Consider the following 20,265-nt stretch of genomic DNA (forward strand, 5'->3'; position numbering starts at 1 on the left):
AACCGCTCCTTTTGGTGCAGAAACATATCCTACAAGACATGTGTGGTTGACTGGCCTGATATTGATGTGAATGGTCCCTGTTCCTCCTGCTCTTTCTCTTTTGCCACCACCTCATCCATCATTCATCACCTGAAGCTTTGTTTTAACGGGAGTCATAGAACTGGGATAGTAGCAGGAGAACATCCAGCAATCCTCGGAGGAGGTAGGATATGCGCCAAAACGCTGACCACCTCAGGCCTAGCCACTACTACATACATGCGCTTGCATTACAACAAAACAAAGCAGATGCTAACTTCTACCATCATCATCATGCTCCTCACCTTGGTACTCTCAACTCCCCTGATGGAGAAGCCAGGGCCCACCGGAGGAGTCTGGTTCTCTGGTGGGTTCGTCCAATACTGCCCTAAAGCAGACAGGGCTAAGAAAAGTGTGGGAGAAGTTCCAAGGAGAAATAGGGGCGGCTGGGGACCATTTATGGACACCCGGCCACCCCCAGGCGGCTGGGGACCGTGTGTGGACACCCGGCCGCGGGGCAGCTGGGGACCTAGTATGGACACCTGGCTGCCCCCTGGCGGCTGGGGACCGAGCGTGGACACCCAGCCGCCGGGCGGCTGGGAACTGAGTATGGATACCTCGCTGCCGAAGCAGCCATGAGGTAGTGGCCAGCTTCGGCCTCCTCCAAACTAAAAGGCCCCATTTCAAGTGCAAGCTAGCAGTATGGTATTGCAGCCTGGGGGTGGGTGGCTGGCAGGTTGCACACTTACGCTTGCATTCCAAGAAAACAAAGCAGACGCTAACTTCTATCATCATCATCATGCTCCCCACCTTGGCACTCTCAACTCCCCTGATGGAGAAGCCAGGGCCCATCGGAGGAGTCTGGTTCTCTGGTGGGCTCGTCCAATGCTGCCCTAAAGCAGGCCAGGCTAAAAAAAGCGTGGGGGAAGTTCAAAGGAGAAATGGGGGCGGCTGGGGACCGTTCATGGACACCCGGTTACGGGGTGGCTGGGGACCGAGTATGGACACCCGGCCGCCCCCTGGTGGCTGGGGACCGAGCGTGGACTCCCGGCCGCCGGGCGGCTGGGGACTGAGTATGGGTACCAGGCCGCCGAAGCAGCCATGACATTGTGGCCAGCTTCTGCCTCCACATGCCTAAAAGGCCCAATTTTAAGTGCAAGCAAGCTAGCAGTATGGTATTGCAGCCTGGGGGTGGGTGGGTGGCAGGTTGCACACTTACGCTTGCACTGCCCTGGGACAACGACTTGCACGGGGATAGTTGCAAGTCTGCATCTTCTGATGCGGCAAGGATCACTTCTGATGGGCACACTTTTAGGCAGTGACCTGGGTGTTAGAGATGCTTCCAGGGGTCTTCCCCATGCTGTTCCCATGTCTTTTCAGCACTGTATGCATGTGTCACACAGCACATGGCCAGATAAGATTGTAAAATGTTAAAATGAGATTTCCCGGTGAATACATTTGTAACGGTTGAAAGCAATACAAAAGTGCAAAAATGCATAAAAAATGCTACTTGTGAACATAGCCCAAGGTGTGGAGGAGTACTTTTGTTTTTGGTTATTTATTTTACCTTATACACAAGTCTTTACCCTGGAAAGGAAGTTCTTTAACATATTTCACAGGAAAACCGTTTCAGTTTCGTTTTTGAACGTTTTATTGTGAGCCCGTTAAAGTGGCTTAATACCTCTGACCACGTTGTTGACAGCAGTGACCTGGGGGTCAGAAATGCTTCCTTGGGCGATGCCCATGCTGTCCCCATGTCTTTTGAGCACTGTCACTATCGTTTTGGGCACTTTTTAGGCTTTCTACAGACTGCCGCTGGTGCCGCCGCAAAAATGCTCGGGTCTTCCATAGACTAACATTGGGATCGCTGCTCGGGTCGAGCACCCGAGTATCACGGTGAGCTCGGCCCGAGCTTCGAGCACCCGAGCATTTTATTGCTCGCTCAACACTAGTATTTAGTCAATCTGGCAATGCCAAAGTGCTATAGCAATGGGCAGCAATTTGAACAGCAGCATACATGTAGCTCTAACCCATAAGAAAATATATGGTACTGTTTCTAGATCGGCAAAATCATAAGAAATATGAAAAATATCTGTAAAATTAGTAGGTCACAGTACTGTCACATCCATTCCGGTGTTTTTTTTTTATTTTACCGCTGGAGTGGTCCAACTAATCTAAGTTTCCTGCACTTTGTCTCATACTTACCAGCCACCATCTTCATCTGTTATCGGAGCTGCTCTGGTCGTTCTCCAGCAGTTTGTGACCTGCCGGATAGCTCCAGTGTTTTCTGGGTGATCCGGAAGTCACAACTCAATGTAAGTCTATGAGGGCAAGAAGGAGGCCAAAAAGAGGATCGCATAGACTTACAATAAAAGCTTGTGACTGTTACCTCTCATTTCCGGTCAGTGAGAAGCTGCAGTTACAAGATGAAGGATTTGAACTGGAGTGGTGTAGTGAAGAGCTAAAGATGGTGGCTGGTAAGTGTAATACTAGGGTCAGGGACCTTACATTAGAGGCACCACTCCAGTGCTGAAATAAAAAAAAAACACACGCTGGGAGCAATAAGTAACGATGAACATATAACAAATGTACTGTATGCTGTGGATTTAGGATGATAGCAGTAATGGGCTTCTCATGCTGTTATCTCTGAATGTTGCCTTAAACATCAGTCAAGTCTATAGGCTTTGGTTTGTAACAGAAAGAAGGAATAATGATCTGTTATAAGCTTGTATTTTCCACTCTGAGCAAAGTTTACAAAGAATAGCCCAAGGATAGCCCATATACCAAGGATAAAATAAGATACAATGTAGACACATGGTGCAGTGCCACCTAGTGGTCAATATATAGAACATGGATAGAAAAACAATGTTATAAAATAATATTATTATGAAACAACTTTAAAATATAATGCTATGACTTTACTGAACATAATCTGTAAATAGAAAAATTCAAGAAAAGTGTCCACTTTTGTGCTCTGAGAGCAAGGTGCATGACAACTGAAACACAACATCGTGAACACAGAATATGCTATTTCAGGTCATCTACATCCATGTTTGTCTGTCAAACAATCATTCCATCAACACAGTCTTACATATTTAGTTGATATTGGTTGTTTTAGTTGTTCAAAACGGCCATACGTGTTAAAATGGGCGAGTAATGGATGACTTATTGTAGTAAGTGAAAGCCATTATACAGTTAGGTCCATAAACATTTGGACAGTGACAGAATCTTCGTGATTTGGGCTCTGCATGTAATTTTTTATTTAAAAAGAAAGCAACTGAGATGCAATTCAAGCGTAGACTTCAAGGTTTGATTAACCCCTTTATCCCCGAAGGCTGTTTGCACGTTAATGACCAGACCAATTTTTTAAATTCTGACGAGTGTCAATTTATGAGGTAATAACTCTGGAACACTTCAACAGATCCGACAGATTCTGAGATAGTTTTTCATGACATATTGTACTTCATGATAGTGGTAAAAGTTATTTGATATGACTGGCGTTACTTTGTAAAAAAATCTGAAATTTAGCGAAAGTTTTGAAAATTTTGCAATTTACAAACTTTGAATTTTCATGCCCTTGAATCAGAGAGATATGTTACACAAAATAGTTAATAAATAACATTTCTCACATGTCTACTTTACATCAACACAATTTTGGAACAATTTTTTTTTTTCGTTAGGAAGTTAAGGGTTAAAATTGACCAGTGATTTCAAATTTTTGCAACAAAATTTACAAAACCATTTTTTTAGGGTCCACATTTGAAGTGATTTTGAGGGACCTTTATGAGAAAAAATACCCAATAGTGACACCATTCTAAAAACTGCACCTCTCAAGGTGCTCAAAACCACATTTAAGAAGTTTATTAACCCTTCAGGTGTTTCACAGGAATGTGGAAGAGAACAATAAACATTTAACTTTTTTTGCACAAAAATTTTACTTTAGACCCAATTTTTTTATATTTGCAAGAGTAACAGGAAATAATGGACCCCAAAATTTGTTATGCAATTTCTACTGAGCATGCCAATGCCCCATATGTGGGGTAAAACCACTGTTTGGGTGCACAACATGGTTCGGAATGGAAGGAGCACCATTTAACTTTTTGAATGTAAAGTTTGTTTGAATAATTAGAGGACGCCATGTCGCGTTTGGAGAGTCCCTGATGTGCCTAAACAGTGGAAACCCCACACAAGTGATGCCATTTTAGAAACTAGACCCCTCAGGGAACTTATGTAGATATGTGATGAGCACCTTGTACCGCCAAATGCTTCAGAAAAGGTTATAATGTGGACCCATGAAAATAAAAAAATCCCATTTTTCCAACAGAACTGTTTTTTAGCCTCAAATTTTTTATTTTCAATGGGGTAACAGAAGAAAATGGACCCCAAAATTTGTTGTACAATTTCTCCTGAACATGCAGATACCCCATATGTGGGGGAAAACTATTGTTTGGGCACACGGCAGGGCTCAGAAAGGAAGGAGTGATATTTTGGAACGCAGACTTTGATGGAATGGTCTGCAGGTGTCATATCGCGTTTGGAGAGCCCCTTGTGTGCCTAAACATTGGAAACCCCCCACATGACCCCATTTTGGGAACTAGATGCCTCAAGGAATTTATTTAGATGTGTGGTGAGCACCTTGAACCGACAGGTGCTTCACAGAATTTTACAACGTGAATCAGTAAAAATGAAAAAAATATATTTTTTCCACAAAAATGTTGTTTTAGCCCCCAATATTTTCATTTTCACAAGGATAGCAGGAGAAAATGGACCCCACAATTTGTTGTGAAATTTCTCCTGAGTATGCCGATACCCCATATGTGGTCGAAAACTACTTTTGAGGCAGAAGAACCCCCCATAAGAGACCCTATTTTACAAACTACACCTCTCAATGAATTCATCTAGGGGTGCAGTGAGCATGTTGACACCACATGTGTGTCACAGAATTTTACACCATTGGGCGGTGAAGAAAGAATAATTACACTTTTGCCATCAAAGTTTTGTTTTAGCCCCAAATTTTAAATTTTCACACTGGGAAATGGGTAAAAATGGCACACAATTTTTGCTGAATGTAGAAATACCCCATATGTAGCTGTACAGTACTGCTTAGCCACACAGCGAGACTCGGGAGGGACGGAGCACTATTTGCCTCCTGGAGCACAGATTTTCCTACTTTAGTATGCAGACTCCCTATACAGAGCCCTTAAGTGCTAGAAGAGCAAAATCCCCCCTCATGTGACCCCATTTTGGAAATTATACCCCTTTGGGAATTTATCTACAGGTATGGTGAGGATTTTAACTACATGGATGTTTTCCAGAAACAAGCAGCAGTGTATGTTGCTGAGTGAAAATTGCAAACTGCCGTTGAGTCTTTGTGCTACCACTAATGTGGAAGCCCCTATATTTCCGTTAACAGATGATGGACCTGAGTGGGGACTTGCTTTTTTTTATGGATTGAGTCAAAGCTTTTATTGTGATCCAAAATGTTATGTAAAATGTTCCCATTTATCCTGTGCTCTACGCTGAGCACTGATATTGAGGTTTCCATTTAAATCTCCGAGTGACGTAATTCAAATGAAATCTCCGAAGGATCCATTCACTATAATGAAGGAGCAGAGTTACTCTGGACTCTGTCTGGCCTCTGTTTAGCTGTGTCCTTTTTTTCAGAGGTTCACAAAGCTGTGGCCGATGGCACTTTTATGCACGCCTAATAAAAAGATGGAAAACGTGGGATCACAGGCCAGATGGCGTCCACAGTGCCTCCATCTGTCTGATTACAGGGAATCTTCCACCGGGGGTTCCGTCTGATTCACGTATTTCAGAGATTTACATGGAAACCCTGGTGCAAGCGCTTAGCACAGGATAAATGTGAGCCGAGCCATACTGCAAGCTTTGAGAGGTAGTATGAACAAATAAGCAGCCAGTGAAGAATTGGTTTTATTTATTTTTTACGGCGTTCCTCGTGCGGTATAAGTGATTAGATGACTTTATTCTTTGGGTCAGTGCGATTACAGCGATACCAGATTTATATCGGGTTTTTATGTTTGGCAGCTGTCACACACTAAAAGACGCTTTTTAAAAAAAAAAAAAAAAACCCTAGCTTTTGCATCGCCATATTTTGAAAGCTATAATTTTTCCATATTTTGGCCGACAGAGTAATGTAATGGCTCGTTTTTTGCGGGACAAGTTGACGTTTTTATTGATACCATTTTAGGCCACATGACATTTTTTGATTGCTTTCTATTTCAATTTTTGGGAGGCAGAATAAACAAAAACCAACAATTCAGGAATAGATTTTTGGGGGTTTGTTTCATGCCGTTCCGAGTGTGGTAAAATTGATAAGGCAGTTCTATTCTTCGGGTCAGTACGTTTACAGCGATATTACATTTATATTGTTTTTTTTATGTTTTGGCACTTTTACACAATAAAAACTATTTTATAGAAAAACTATTTTTTTTGCATTGCTTTATTCTGAGAGCTATAACATTTTTCTTTTTCCGCAGATGGAGCTGTATGGTAGCTTGTTTTTTGCAGGACAAGATGACATTTTCAGCGGTGCCATTTTTATTTACATTTGTCTTTTCAACTGCGTTTTATTCCACTTTTTGTTTGGCGGTATGATGATAAAGCATAGTTTTTTCTTAGTTTTTTATTTTTTACCGTGATCACTAAAGGGGTTAACTAGTGGGACAGGTCATTCTGGATGCAGCGATGCCAAATATGTGTACTTTTATTATTTATTTATTTATTTTTTTCATAATAAAATTTATTTATGGGTACAATATATACAGTTATACAGTTCTGTTATCTTTGTCTAATATTTAAATTTGTTTTGTGATCTGAAACACTTAAGTGTGACAAACATGCAAAAGAGTAAGGAAGGGGACAAACAGTTTTTCACACCACTGAACATGCTTGAAGGGCGTTGAGATCTAGAAATTGACTCAGCTATTGCAGAATGTTCTACTTCTTTGATTTAAAAAACTCCTGGGTTGCTTTCACAATATGTTTTGGGTCATTGTCAGTGGGTAACCAAAGTCTGATGGGCTCATTGTGCAAGATTTGGACCGCCCCCCCCCATACTGAATAATTCAATTATACAGTGATGGCCAAAACTATTGGCTCCCCTGCAATTCTGTCAGATAATACTCAATTTCTTCCTGAAAATGATTGCAATCACAAATTCTTTGGTATTATTATCTTCATTTAATTTGCTTGCAAGGAAAAAACACAAAAGAGAATGAAGCAAAAATCAAATCATTGATCATTTCACACAAAACTCCAAAGATGGGCCAGACAAAAGTATTGGCACCCTCAGCCTAATACTTGGTTGCACAACCTTTAGCCAAAAAAACAGGGTGGCACATGTTAAGGAGCTGAAACTCCTAAACCCTTCATCCAATTTTAATGTGGATACCCTCGAATGAAAGCTGAAAGTCTGAACTTCAACTGCATCTGAATTGTTTTGTTTAAAATTCATTGTGGTAATGTCTAGAACGAAAATTAGAAAAATGTTGTCTCTGTCCAAATATATATGGACCTAACTGTATATATATTTGAACCCTTCATCCTGGTATATATGTCTCTCATCCTAGTATATATGTCCCTCATCCTGCCCCCCATCCTGATATATACAGTGAAGGAAATAATTATTTGATCCCTTGCTGTTTTTGTAAGTTTGTCCACTGACAAAGACATGAACAGTCTATAATTTTAAGGGTAGATTAATTTATTAATTTTAACATTGAGAGATAGAATATCCAAAAAAATCAAGAAAACCACATTGTATAAATTAGATAAATTTATTTGCATTTTGCAGTGAGAAATGAGTATTTGATTACCTACAAATCACTATGAGTTCTGGCTCCTACAGACCAGTTAGATGCTCCTAATCAACTCGTTACCTGCATTAAAGACAGCTGTCTTACATAGTCACCTGTATAAAAGACTCCTGTCCACAGACTCAATTAATCACTCAGACTCTAACCTCTACAACATGGGCAAGACCAAAGAGCTTTCTAAAGATGTCAGGGACAAGATCATAGACCTGCACAAAGCTGGAATGGGCTACAAAACCATAAGTAAGACACTGGGTGAGAAGGAGACAACTGTTGGTGCAATAGTAAGAAAATGGAAGAAATACAAAATGACTGTCAATCGACATTGATCTGGGGCACCATGCAAAATCTCACCTTGTGTAGTATCCTTGATCATGAGGAAGGTGAGAGATCAGCCTTAAACTACACAGGGGGGAACTTGTTAATGATCTCAAGGCAGCTGGGACCACAGTCATCAAGAAAACCATTGGTAACACATTACGCCTTAAAGGTTTAAAATCCTGCAGTGCCCGCAAGGTACCCCTTCTCAAGAAGGCACATGTGCATGCCCATCTGAAGTTTGCCAGTGAACACCTGGATGATTCTGTGAGTTATTGGGAGAAGGTGCTGTGGTCAAATGAGACAAAAATTTAGCTCTTTGGCATTAACTCAACTCGCTGTCCCCACTGTCAAGCATGGAGGTGGAAACATTATGTTTTAGCGTTGTTTCTCTGCTAAGGGCACAGGACTACTTCACCGCATCAGTGGGAGAATGGATGGAGCCATGTACCGTAAAATCCTGACCTGTGTGACAACCTCCTTCCCTCCGCAAGGATATTAAAAATGGGTCGTGGCTGGGTCTTCCAGCAAGACAATGACCCAAAACATACAGCCAAAGCGACAAAGGAGTGGCTCAAAAAGAAGCATATTAAGGTCATGGAGTGGCCTAGCCAGTCTCCAGACCTTGAGTTGAAGCTCAGAGTTGCCAAGCGGCAGCCTCAAAATCTTAATGATTTAGAGATGATCTGCAAAGAGGAGTGGACCAAAATTCCTAATGACATGTGCGAAAACCTCTTCATCAACTACAAAAATCGTCTTGACTGCTGTACTTGCCAACAAGGGTTTTGCCACCAAGCATTAAGTGTTGTTTGCCAGAGGGATCAAATACTTATTTCTCACTGCAAAATGCAAATGTATCTAATTTATGCAATGTGATTTTCTTGATTTTTTTGGGGGATATTCTATCTCTCAATGTTAAAATTAACCTACCCTAAAAATTATAGACTGTTCATGTCTTTGTCAGTGGGCAAACTTACAAAAACAGCAATTGCTCAAATAATTATTTCCTTCAGTGTATATCCCCCATATTGGTATATGTCCCTTATACTCACCTGTCCGGAGATGTCCACCGTTGTAATCCATGCGACTGCTCAGGTCCGGAGCCGCTCGCTGGGATGCCTCATTCTCCCCGGCGCCAACGGTCAGAGGATTACAGCGGCGAACATCTCCGGACAGATGAGTATAAGGATTTTATTATTTTATTCTTATTTTTATACAGGGACACTGTGGGAACAGACAACTACTACCCTGATCATTGTCCCTGCTGGTGCTGATCGCAGCGCTGACAGGAACCATGATGAGGGCAGTGTTCAGCACCCGGCGCTTGGGAACAGCGCTATCTGTAGTGCTGATTCCCAGGCGCTGGTCTGTGTGATCCTGATGCCGCACACAGGCGGCACACGGTTGCCACATGTGTGACACACACGGACACACGGGACACAGATATCTCCGGTACCATTTTTTCCGGTACCGGAAATATACGGAGGTGTGAAACCAGCCTAAGGGTGATTAATGGTTTGCATAGATACTTAGACGCTTAGATACTGAAACATCAACATCCTGGAGAGTATTCTTCACTCATGTAGATGTTTTGAATGGGTTTTTCTTACCCATATAAAGAATTCTGTAATAATCCAGCAGTATTGTCTTCCATCAATGTCCAGGCCTTTTTCAATTCCCAAGCTCACCAATGCTCTCTTTCTTTTGCAGAATCTACCAAACTGTTGATTTGGCCACTCCTAACATTCTGCTGTCTCTCTAATGGATTTCTTCTTTTTTCAGCCTAATGATGATCTGTTTCTCTTCCATTGAGAGCTCATTTGACCGCATGTTGTGGGTTTACACCAATAGCTTCCAAATGCAAATACCACACCTGGTGCATACCCTTAAATTAAATCTGAGAATCTGATCTTAAGGCCATGTTCACATTTTCAGTATTTGGTCAGTATTTTGCATCAGTATTTGTAAGCCAAAACCAGGAGTGGGTGAAAAATGCTGAAGTAGTGCATGTGTTTCAATTATACTTTTCCTCTGATTGTACCACTCCTGGTTTTGGCTTACAAATAATGAGTAGTGATGATCAAGCATGCTCGCTACTGCTCAGTGCTCGCCCGAGCATCTCACTGCTCGAGATGCTCGGCGCTCGCCGAGTATTTCCAGGGGTTGCTCGGCGGGAGCTCGGGTCCCCTCCCTGCATGTTTGGCGCTCTTTACAGAGCCAATGAACATGCAGGGATTGTCTGTCACTCACTGTAATGCCGCAGCCATGTTGGTTGTGGCATTACAATGATTGGCTGGCAGCACAGCGTCATCAGGTCTATATCATACCTGGCGCCGCCGTGCTCGTCACAGTCACTCCGGAATCAGACAGTGTAGGGAGAGGTGCTGCTGAGCTAGGGAGAGATTTGCTTGTTTCTAGTTCGTGTAGGTATGCCAAACTATATTAGAGACACATATCCATCTCAAAAAACAGTCCTTTTGAGGACTAATCCATCTGCAGAGATATCAGGCAGGCAGTGTATATAGGCAGGCAGGCAGTGTATATAGCAGACTGCAGTGCATATAGCACAAGAGGCTCCATTCCAGTTCTGCCTTCTGCTGCTGTTAGACATTTCTAGACAAAGGCCCAGGTCTCAGGGGCCAGGAATATTTGTTTTTGGATCTTAATCCTCGTTATTTGCTTAAAAACCAATCCAGAGGACACCGTTTTTCTGCGCCATTTGCTTGTTGGCACTGCAGAATACAGCCAGGTCCTTTCCATATTACAGCGCTAGAAATCCAGCTATTTAAAACGGTGTTTTTTCCGTCACACGGATCACATATACGTTTTCAGAAAATACTGCAATTTCTGGCCTCCATTAAAAATTTGTTTCAGTGTGTCAGTGAAGCTATTGACACCAGTTTGCTGTTAAAAATAGTTACCTACAGGCCGGCTATTTAAAACTGTGGTTTGTCCGTCACACGGATCACATTTAAGTTTGCTCCAAATTCAGCCATTTGTAGTGAGCGTGGAAGATATTGTTCTCCATTTAAAATGGGCAAGGCACGTGGCAAGGGACGGGGAACTGGACGTGATGGTAATGGTGATGGTGCATGCAGAGGCCAAGGCCGTGGGCAAGCTGAAATTGTGCCACAACAAACACCCACATCTTCTCGCTCGACCTTCCTGTCCCAATTAATAGGGGACTGCAGAACACCACTATTGAACACAGAGCAGTGTGAAAAGGTTATTGGTTGGATAGCAGATAATGCTTCCAGTCACTTAGCCACCACCACCACCCTGTCTTCCACACGGTCAAGTCCCAGTAGCCGTGAGTCTGGACCGCATATTCCTCACCCTGAACCTCCTTCCACCCACCATGCAGAGTGCCCAGATACAACTGATCCCACAATTGGACACTCCGAAGAGCTGTTCACTTTTCCATTTATAGATTCGGGCCTCTCGCCTGGTCCACTTGAAGCAGGGCAAGAGGAGATCGCATGTAGCGATGCCCAAATATTTGAGCAGCCACAGCCACACGAAGTCGACGGTGGGAAAGTGTCAAAAGGGGTGGACGATGATGAGACACAATTGCCAGAAAGTCAGGAGGACGACCAGGGTGCGGAAGTGGAAGACGAGGTGGTGGATGATATAGTAACTGACCCAACCTGGCAGGAGGACATGCAGAGCGAGGAGAGCAGCACACAGGGGGAGGGAGGCAGAGCACCCCAACAGGCAGGAAGAAGCAGTGTGGTGGCCGCAGACAGAAGGCAGGCAACTGTTCCCCATAACACCAACACAAAGGAAGTTGCCAGTACAACTGTTAGGTCTTCCCGAGTGTTAGAACCTTGCTGTTAGGTTTTTTTTCCTTTGCTGGTCACATGACCTTGTTGGCCTATTTTATCCTGCTCCGCCCTTCTGGCTTTGCTGGACTTCATTGTATATCTACTTTCTAGCTAGCCTGTGCTCTGTATCTAACTCTGTTAGTTTGCTTGGTCTACGGACCTCTATGTTCTATCTATTTTGTTTGTTCGTCTGTCTGCTACTATTTCTGTTAGGAGGTGTCCCATATTCCTCCCAGTCCTTAGTACTTGTAGGGATTCCCTCCTCACATCTATAGGTCTCCGTACAGACTAGATTAGGACTTTAGCAGGTCTGATCGCAGGATCAGGTTCCCTGTTACATCGTAGGGATTCAGCTGAGTCTTATAGTAGGGACAGATCTCCTCTCTTTCCTTAGCTTTGGTAGCAGAACATAACAGTAAGTCCAGCCTGCAAATTCTCTAAGGAAAGATTTTTTTTTTTTTTTTTGTTCCATCATGGTGTCGGTTCAGGATTTGGCTAAACACCTGCAGGGACTCTCTCTGGAAGTGGCCGAGCTCCGTCAGCACGTGAGTAACTGTCCTGGAGCATATTTCTTGGAGCCTAAGGTATGTTTGCCGGATTTATTTTTTGGTGAACATCGAGAATTTTTTTCATTTAAAAATGCTTGCTTATTGTATTTTCGTTTGAGACCCAAGTCCTCTGGGGATGAATCCCAGCGCGTAGGGTTCATAATGTCACTTTTGCGCAAAGAGCCTCAGGAGTGGGCCTTTTCTTTGCAACCTAGTGATACATGCTTCAGATCAGTGGATAGTTTTTTTTCTGCTTTAGGACTATTATATGATGATCCTGACCGTGTGGCATCAGCTGAGACTGAGTTGAGACGTTTAAAACAAGGATCAGGTAATGTCGAAAAATATTGTACTCATTTTCGTCGTTGGTCCACTCAAACAGGGTGGAACGATTCTGCTCTGAAAAGTCTATTTCTTGCTGGGCTCAGTGAAAGGGTTAAAGACCTGCTAATTGCTTATCCTACACCTGAGGATTTGCAACAGGTTATGCAATTAGCTATACGGGTGGATAGAAGACTGCGTGCTAGGGTTAATGAGAGCAAATCCTCTGCTATGTCAGTTTCTGGTTATGATAATGTGTGTACTAACAGTGGTGAACCGATGGAGATTGGATCGGTGGCACCTCGCTCTCAAGAAAAAGACCGTCGTTTTTCAGAAGGCTTGTGTTTCTATTGCGGAAAATCTGGTCATTTGATTAAAGGCTGTGAGCTTCGTATGAAGAAAGAAAAAAAAATGGTCAGTCACGCCCGTATTGCCTGTTTAAATTCCAAAGGTATATTTTTAGCTGCTTCCACGATTGCTCAGGAAAAATTAATGGAATTTCGGGTGTTTGTTGATTGCAGGTCTACACTGAATGTAATTGATGGGGGATTCGTGGAAAAACTCAATTTAAAACCTGAACCTTTATCATCCCCCATTGCTGTGGTTTCTGTGGATGGCTCCCCTTTGAAGAATATTACTCTCAAGATCAGTGAATTTCCTCTCACTATTAATGGTGTTCACCATGAGAAATTGGATTTGGTAGTGTTGAATAACTTGCCTTCTCCAGTAATATTGGGTTTGCCCTGGTTAAAATTTCACAATCCTGTACTGGATTGGTCTACCAGTGAAATTAAATCCTGGAGCCATAAATGTTATGACAAGTGTTGTAACGGGCGTATTGCAGCTTTGGATAGGGGAGAATTGCCTGTTCCTATTCAGGATTTTTGGAGAGTTTTTTCTGAGAAGGAATCGCAGGTTTTGCCTCCCCATAGAGACTATGATTGTTCTATTGAATTTGTCCCTGGAGCGACTCTTCCTAAAAGTCGTTTATTTAACCTTACCATTCCTGAGAGGAAGGCTTTGGAGGAATACATACAGACAAGTTTGGCCGCCGGTCACATTAGGCCCTCTAAGTCTCCTGTGGCGGTTGGATTTTTTTTTGTAAAAAAAAAGGACGGCGGTTTACGTCCTTGTCTGGATTTTCGTGAGATTAACAAAATTACGGTACGCAATCCTTACCCACTGCCATTGATTCCTGATCTGTTTAACCAGTTATTGGGGGCCAAGTGGTTCTCTAAAATTGACCTTAAGGGGGCATACAATCTGTTGCGCATGAAGGAGGGTGATGAATGGAAGACTGCTTTTAACACTCCTGTGGGTCATTTTGAGAATCTGGTTATGCCTTTTGGTCTTACTAATGCTCCTGCATTTTTTCAGAATCTGATTAATGACATCCTTAGACCTTTGATCGGTAAAAATGTGGTTGTGTATTTGGATGACATTTTGATTTATTCGCCAGATCTGGAGTCTCATTGGCGGAGCGTGCGTGAGGTATTACAGTTATTAATGGACAATTCGCTTTTTGCTAAGCTGGAGAAATGTGAGTTCGCTGTACAGAGAATTAGTTTTTTGGGCTACATTATCTCCAGCAAAGGTTTTGAGATGGATCCGGTTAAGGTTCAGGCTGTGCAGGAATGGCCTAGGCCTATTGGTTTGAAATCGATACAGAGGTTTTTGGGTTTCGCCAATTACTACAGAAAATTCATAAAAAATTTTTCTAGTATTGTCAAACCTCTGACTGATCTCACCAGGAAAGGTGCTGATGCGGTTCAGTGGTCTTCTGAGGCCATTGAAGCTTTTGTGTATCTCAAGGAGAGGTTCACCTCTGCTCCCATCCTTATGCAGCCTGATGTTACTAGGCCGTTTTTGGTTGAGGTTGATGCTTCCTCTGTGGGGGTTGGCGCAGTATTGTCTCAGGATAACGGGGATGGATTACATCCCTGTGCCTTTTTTTCAAAAAAATTTTCGGAGACTGAACTGAATTACGATATTGGTAATCGGGAATTATTGGCTATTAAACTCGCATTTGAACACTGGCGCCACTTCTTGGAAGGTGCAGAATTTCCCGTTCAGGTTCTTACGGATCATAAAAATCTGATATATCTTGATGCTGCCAAGCGCCTGAATGCCCGTCAGGCTAGGTGGGCACTGTTTTTCTCGCGGTTTAATTTCTCCGTTACTTACATCCCTGGTACTAAGAATGTTAAGGCGGATGCCTTGTCTCGCAGTTTTTCTCCCATAGTCGGTGCTGAGAAAGAGGAAAACATTTTACTAGAAGGTGTTGTGATAGCTGCTTTAGACTCCTTTTTGGAAGATGAGATTCTTAAAGCACAGGAGAATGCCCCATCTAACACTCCTCATGGGAGGTTGTTTGTGCCTGGGACCTTTAGGAGAGATTTGTTTGTTGAGTGTCACGAATCTCGGTTGGCAGGTCATCCCGGAATCTCTGAGACCAAGAGACTGGTGGGTCGCAGTTTTTGGTGGCCTGGATGGCAGAAGGAAGTCATTAAGTGGGTGCGCCAATGTACTATATGTGCTAGATCTAAGTCCTCACATACTCCTGCTGCGGGGTTGCTTTGTCCTTTGGAGGTCCCCAGTGCTCCTTGGACACATTTGGCTATGGACTTTATAACTGACCTTCCCTCCTCTGAGGGTTTTACTGTCATCTGGGTGGTCGTGGACCGTTTTAGCAAGATGTGTCACTTGGTTCCCTTCGTCAAACTGCCCTGCGCTAAAACTCTCGCTAAGGCCTTTGTCAAGGAAATTGTCAGACTTCATGGCGTTCCTACTGACATTGTTTCTGATAGGGGTCCTCAGTTCGTGGCTCGTTTTTGGCGTGCCTTTTGTGACAGGTTGGGAATTCATTTGTCGTTTTCGTCCGGATATCATCCTGAATCTAATGGCCAGACAGAAAGGAAAAACCAGGATGTTGAGCAGTTCTTGCGTTGTTTTGTGGCAGACAATCAAGAGGGGTGGTCTGAGTTTCTGCCACTTGCCGAATTTGCTCTGAACAATCATACATCTTCTTCTGCTGGTTGTTCGCCTTTTTTTTGTTGTTCTGGGAGACATCCGTCGTTTGGGTCGTTCTCCAAGTTGGGATCTGCCGTGCCTGAGGAGGAGAATTTTTCCGGTGATTTGGAAAGAGTTTGGACGGATGTGCGTGGTAATCTTCAGGAGGCCAACAGAAAATCTAAAGACTACTTTGATAGGAAACGACAGGAGGTTTTGTTCGCTGTTGGTGACATGGTTTGGTTGTCCTCTAGGAATCTGCGGTTGAGGATTCCTTCTAAGAAATTGGGTCCCAAGTTTGTAGGGCCCTTTAAGGTGCTTCAGGTTGTCAACCAATCTGCTGTTAGGTTGGAGGTTCCTACCTCCTGGAGAATTAATTCGGTCTTTCATGTCTCTCTGTTAAAAAAAGCTGTTGTGTCGGATGGTGACGCCTCTGCCTCTGTTCCTCCGGTGGTGGAGGACGGGGAATATGAAATTTCTCGCATCCTTGACTCTAGACGGTATAGAGGTAGTTTGCAGTATCTTGTGGCCTGGAAAGGTTTCGGACCCGAGGATAACTCTTGGGTGAGGTCAGATGATGTTTCCGCGTCCAGACTTATCAGAGCGTTTCACAGGAGATTTCCTGATAAGCCTGGTCCTAGGGGATCCGGAGGATCCTCTTAGAAGGGGGGGTACTGTTAGAACCTTGCTGTTAGGTTTTTTTTCCTTTGCTGGTCACATAACCTTGTTGGCCTATTTTATCCTGCTCCGCCCTTCTGGCTTTGCTGGACTTCATTGTATATCTACTTTCTAGCTAGCCTGTGCTCTGTATCTAACTCTGTTAGTTTGCTTGGTCTACGGACCTCTATGTTCTATCTATTTTGTTTGTTCGTCTGTCTGCTACTATTTCTGTTAGGAGGTGTCCCATATTCCTCCCAGTCCTTAGTACTTGTAGGGATTCCTCCCCCACATCTATAGGTCTTTGTACAGACTAGATTAGGACTTTAGCAGGTCTGATCGCAGGATCAGGTTCCCTGTTACATCGTAGGGATTCAGCTGAGTCTTATAGTAGGGACAGATCTCCTCTCTTTCCTTAGCTTTGGTAGCAGAACATAACACCGAGTCTGTTTGTTTTTTAAAGACTCTGCCGATAACCCCAAAAAGGCCATTTGCACCACCTGCCAGGCCAGAATCAGCAGGGGTGGCAAAACTACCAGCCTGACCACCCCCAGCATGATCAGGCACATGGCAGCAAAGCACCCAACTTTGTGGGCCGAACCCCAGGGTCCAGGAACAGTGTCTACGGGTGGCACCACTGCTTCTTCCGCTGTTGTGCCTGCAAGCCAATCCCCTGTCCATGGTGCATGCGAAGATGCCTCCTGTCATTGCACACACTCAAGGAGCAGCATCAGGAAGCACGTCCACGTCCTTGTCCCAGTGCAGCATTCAGTTGTCCATACCCCAGTCCTTGGACCGCAAGCGCAAATACGCAGCCAATGCCCAACAGGCCACACTACTAAATTCCCACATTTTGAGACTGCTTGTGCTCGAAATGTTGCCTTTTAGGCTCGTGGAGACGAAAGCACTCCGCAACCTGATGGCGTCGGCCATCCCTCGGTACTCGGTCCCCAGCCACAACTATTTCTCCCGGTGTGCCATCCCCCATTATACAAGCACGTGTCCCAAAACATTAGTCGTCCCCTCAACAACACAGTTACCGGGAAAGTGCACCTAACCACGGACACGTGGACAAGTGCTTGTGGGCAAGGACGGTACATCTCGCTGACGGCACACTGGGTTAATGTGGTGCCCCTGAGGGTTCGGTCGCCACAGAGGTACTGCATCTCACCCAGAGGTGTGGTATCTCACTCTCAGGTAAGGAAGGAGTACACCCTGGGACCCTAACACCTGCATCCAACACATTCCACTTCAGTGGGGGCAGGGCGAGATTGCTCCTAAGGGAGAGCACAGTCCCTGGTCCCTAGCTGAAGAGTGGAACTATGTAGAGGGTGTGGGTGGAGGAAGCAGATTAGGGGAGCACATGGAAGGAAGTGATATAAAAAGGTGGTGGAACATTCTAGTCAGAGTCAGTCTACACTGAGAGGAGTTGGGAGCAGAAGCTCTGTAGGAGCTCTGCTCAGGAGGAGGGCCTGAGGAGAGGCCCAGGACTGAAGAAGAAGGAAAGGAGCAGAAAAGGCTCCAGGAACGAGGAAGGGACCCCAAGGGTACGGGCAGAGCTGGAGGCCACCCATACGCCCGAATCTACCAGGAGGTGGAGGGGTCAGGCCGCACAAAGGGGACCGGTCCCTCAACTAGCAGAGTACTTTATGTCTCAACTAGAAACCGGAGGCTGCAGTATTTCAAGTCCTGCAGCCAACAGTCCACATCAGTCTCACCAAGAAGGTAGCCATAGAGGACCCAGGGGACGGAACAGACGTCGCCCAACAAGGCTTGTGGGTATCGGATTGGGACACTAGGTGTGAGGTGTAGGAAGACGGCCAGAAAGAGAAAGCACACAGAAGGGGGTCCCACTAAGTACTCCGGAGATATCTGAGGGTTGGCTGAACCCCTCCCTGAGTAAGCGCAGAACGACGAGGGAAGTTACACCGGTACCTGTAACTTGGATTGCAACAACCGTGAGTAAAGACTCTGAAGACTGCACCCCACTGTCTCTGTGATTATTATCTGCGCCATCACCCCTGCACTACAACGCCCAGCATCATCTATAACATCTACAACATCTCTACGCTGCCCTGGAGCTAAGCTCTACCTGTGGAGGGCCAAACCAACTCTGCTGCATTACAACAACACCAGCTTCAGAGAACCTGCGCTGCAGTGGCGGCTACCTATAGCCACATACCACAGGTGGCGTCATGAACTATATATACAAAAACTATAAATCCCCTGTAAATATTCCCCTTTTGATTGACCAACCTGGGTCATGGACCGGGTCACCGCCACTGTGACATCTCCCCTAGCAACGACCGGCCCGGCACCGAGTACCCCACGGCCCAGGGGGCGCGTCATTAACATAGTGGAAGCCGGGACTCAGTCGAACCTTGGGACGGAACACGTCCTCTCGACGCCAAGGATTGCAGGACAATCAGGGTTGCCCCCACAGTCTACAGCTCCTGCACCTCATCCTCCACATCAGTCACAAGCTGGAAGCACTGCAGCACTACCTCGGCCAAGTGGCAACAGGCTGTGCTGAAACTAATATGCTTAGGTGACAAACCACACAATGCTGAAGAGTTGTGGAGAGCTCTGAAAGAGCAGGCAGATCTGTGGCTCTCACCGCTGAATCTACAGCCAGGCATGGTCGTGTGTGACAATGGCCGGAACCTGGTGGCGACTCTGAGGCGAGACGAGCTCACACACATACCATGCCTGGCCCATGTGCTTAACATCGTGGTTCAGCGGTTTCTCAAATCCTACCCAAAGCTGCTGGATCTGCTTGTTAAAGTACGCCACCTTTGTGCCCATTTTAGAAAGTCACCTACAGCTTCCGTCGCCCTTGCCATGTTTCAGCAGCATTTTCAGCTTACGGCTCACAGACTGGTGTGTGATGTCCCCACGCGTTGGAACTCTACACTGCAGATGTTGGGAAGGATTTGTGAGCAGAAGAGGGCAGTTGTTGAGCACCAGCATCAACAAGGCCGTCGGTATTCAGTTCAGACTCCATACATAAGACCTCAGGAGTGGACATGGATGTCAGACATATGTACCATCCTGAGAAACTTTGAGGACTCCACCAAGATGGTGAGCGGCAATGACGCCATAATTAGAGTCACCATCCCGCTTCTCTGTCTTCTGAAACGCTCTCTGCTCACAATCAAAGAGGATGCATTGCAGGCGGAGCACGATGAGATGGAGCAAGGAACCATACAGGGTGATTACACACAGTCCAGCCTCATCTCATCCCAACGTGGATTGGGTGACAATGAGGAAGAGGAGGAGGAGGAAGAACAGGAGCTAGTTTCATGCGCTATAGACGTACTACCTGCACAACTGTCACACCGTCTGTTCAGCGTGGATGGCCTGAGGACAGAGAGGAGGAGAGCATGGTCACTTGTTCTCTTGGTGAGGACACAAAATCTTGCCTGTTAGCAGTCTGGCACGCATGGCTGAGTTTATGTTATGCTGCCTTTCCCATGACACCTCGCGTTCTCAAAATTTTGGGTGACAGTCATTACTGGTTGGTGACACATCTAGACCCACGCTACAAGGAGAACTTTATATCTCTTATTCCTGATGCGGACAGGTCTACAAAAATGGGGCAGTACCAGAAGGCCCTTGTTGCAGAACTATTAAAAAAATTCCCATCTGAAAATGCTGGCGGCAGAGGTCACGGTTCGTTGGACAACCAAGGACTACAGACGAGAGAGACACAACTCCAATCGAGCAGAGGCTGGGGAA

Source organism: Phyllobates terribilis, unplaced genomic scaffold (assembly GCF_046119375.1).
Source record: "Phyllobates terribilis strain yellow unplaced genomic scaffold, ASM4611937v1 Scaffold_1__5_contigs__length_1240528914, whole genome shotgun sequence".
Classification (NCBI taxonomy): domain Eukaryota; kingdom Metazoa; phylum Chordata; class Amphibia; order Anura; family Dendrobatidae; genus Phyllobates; species Phyllobates terribilis.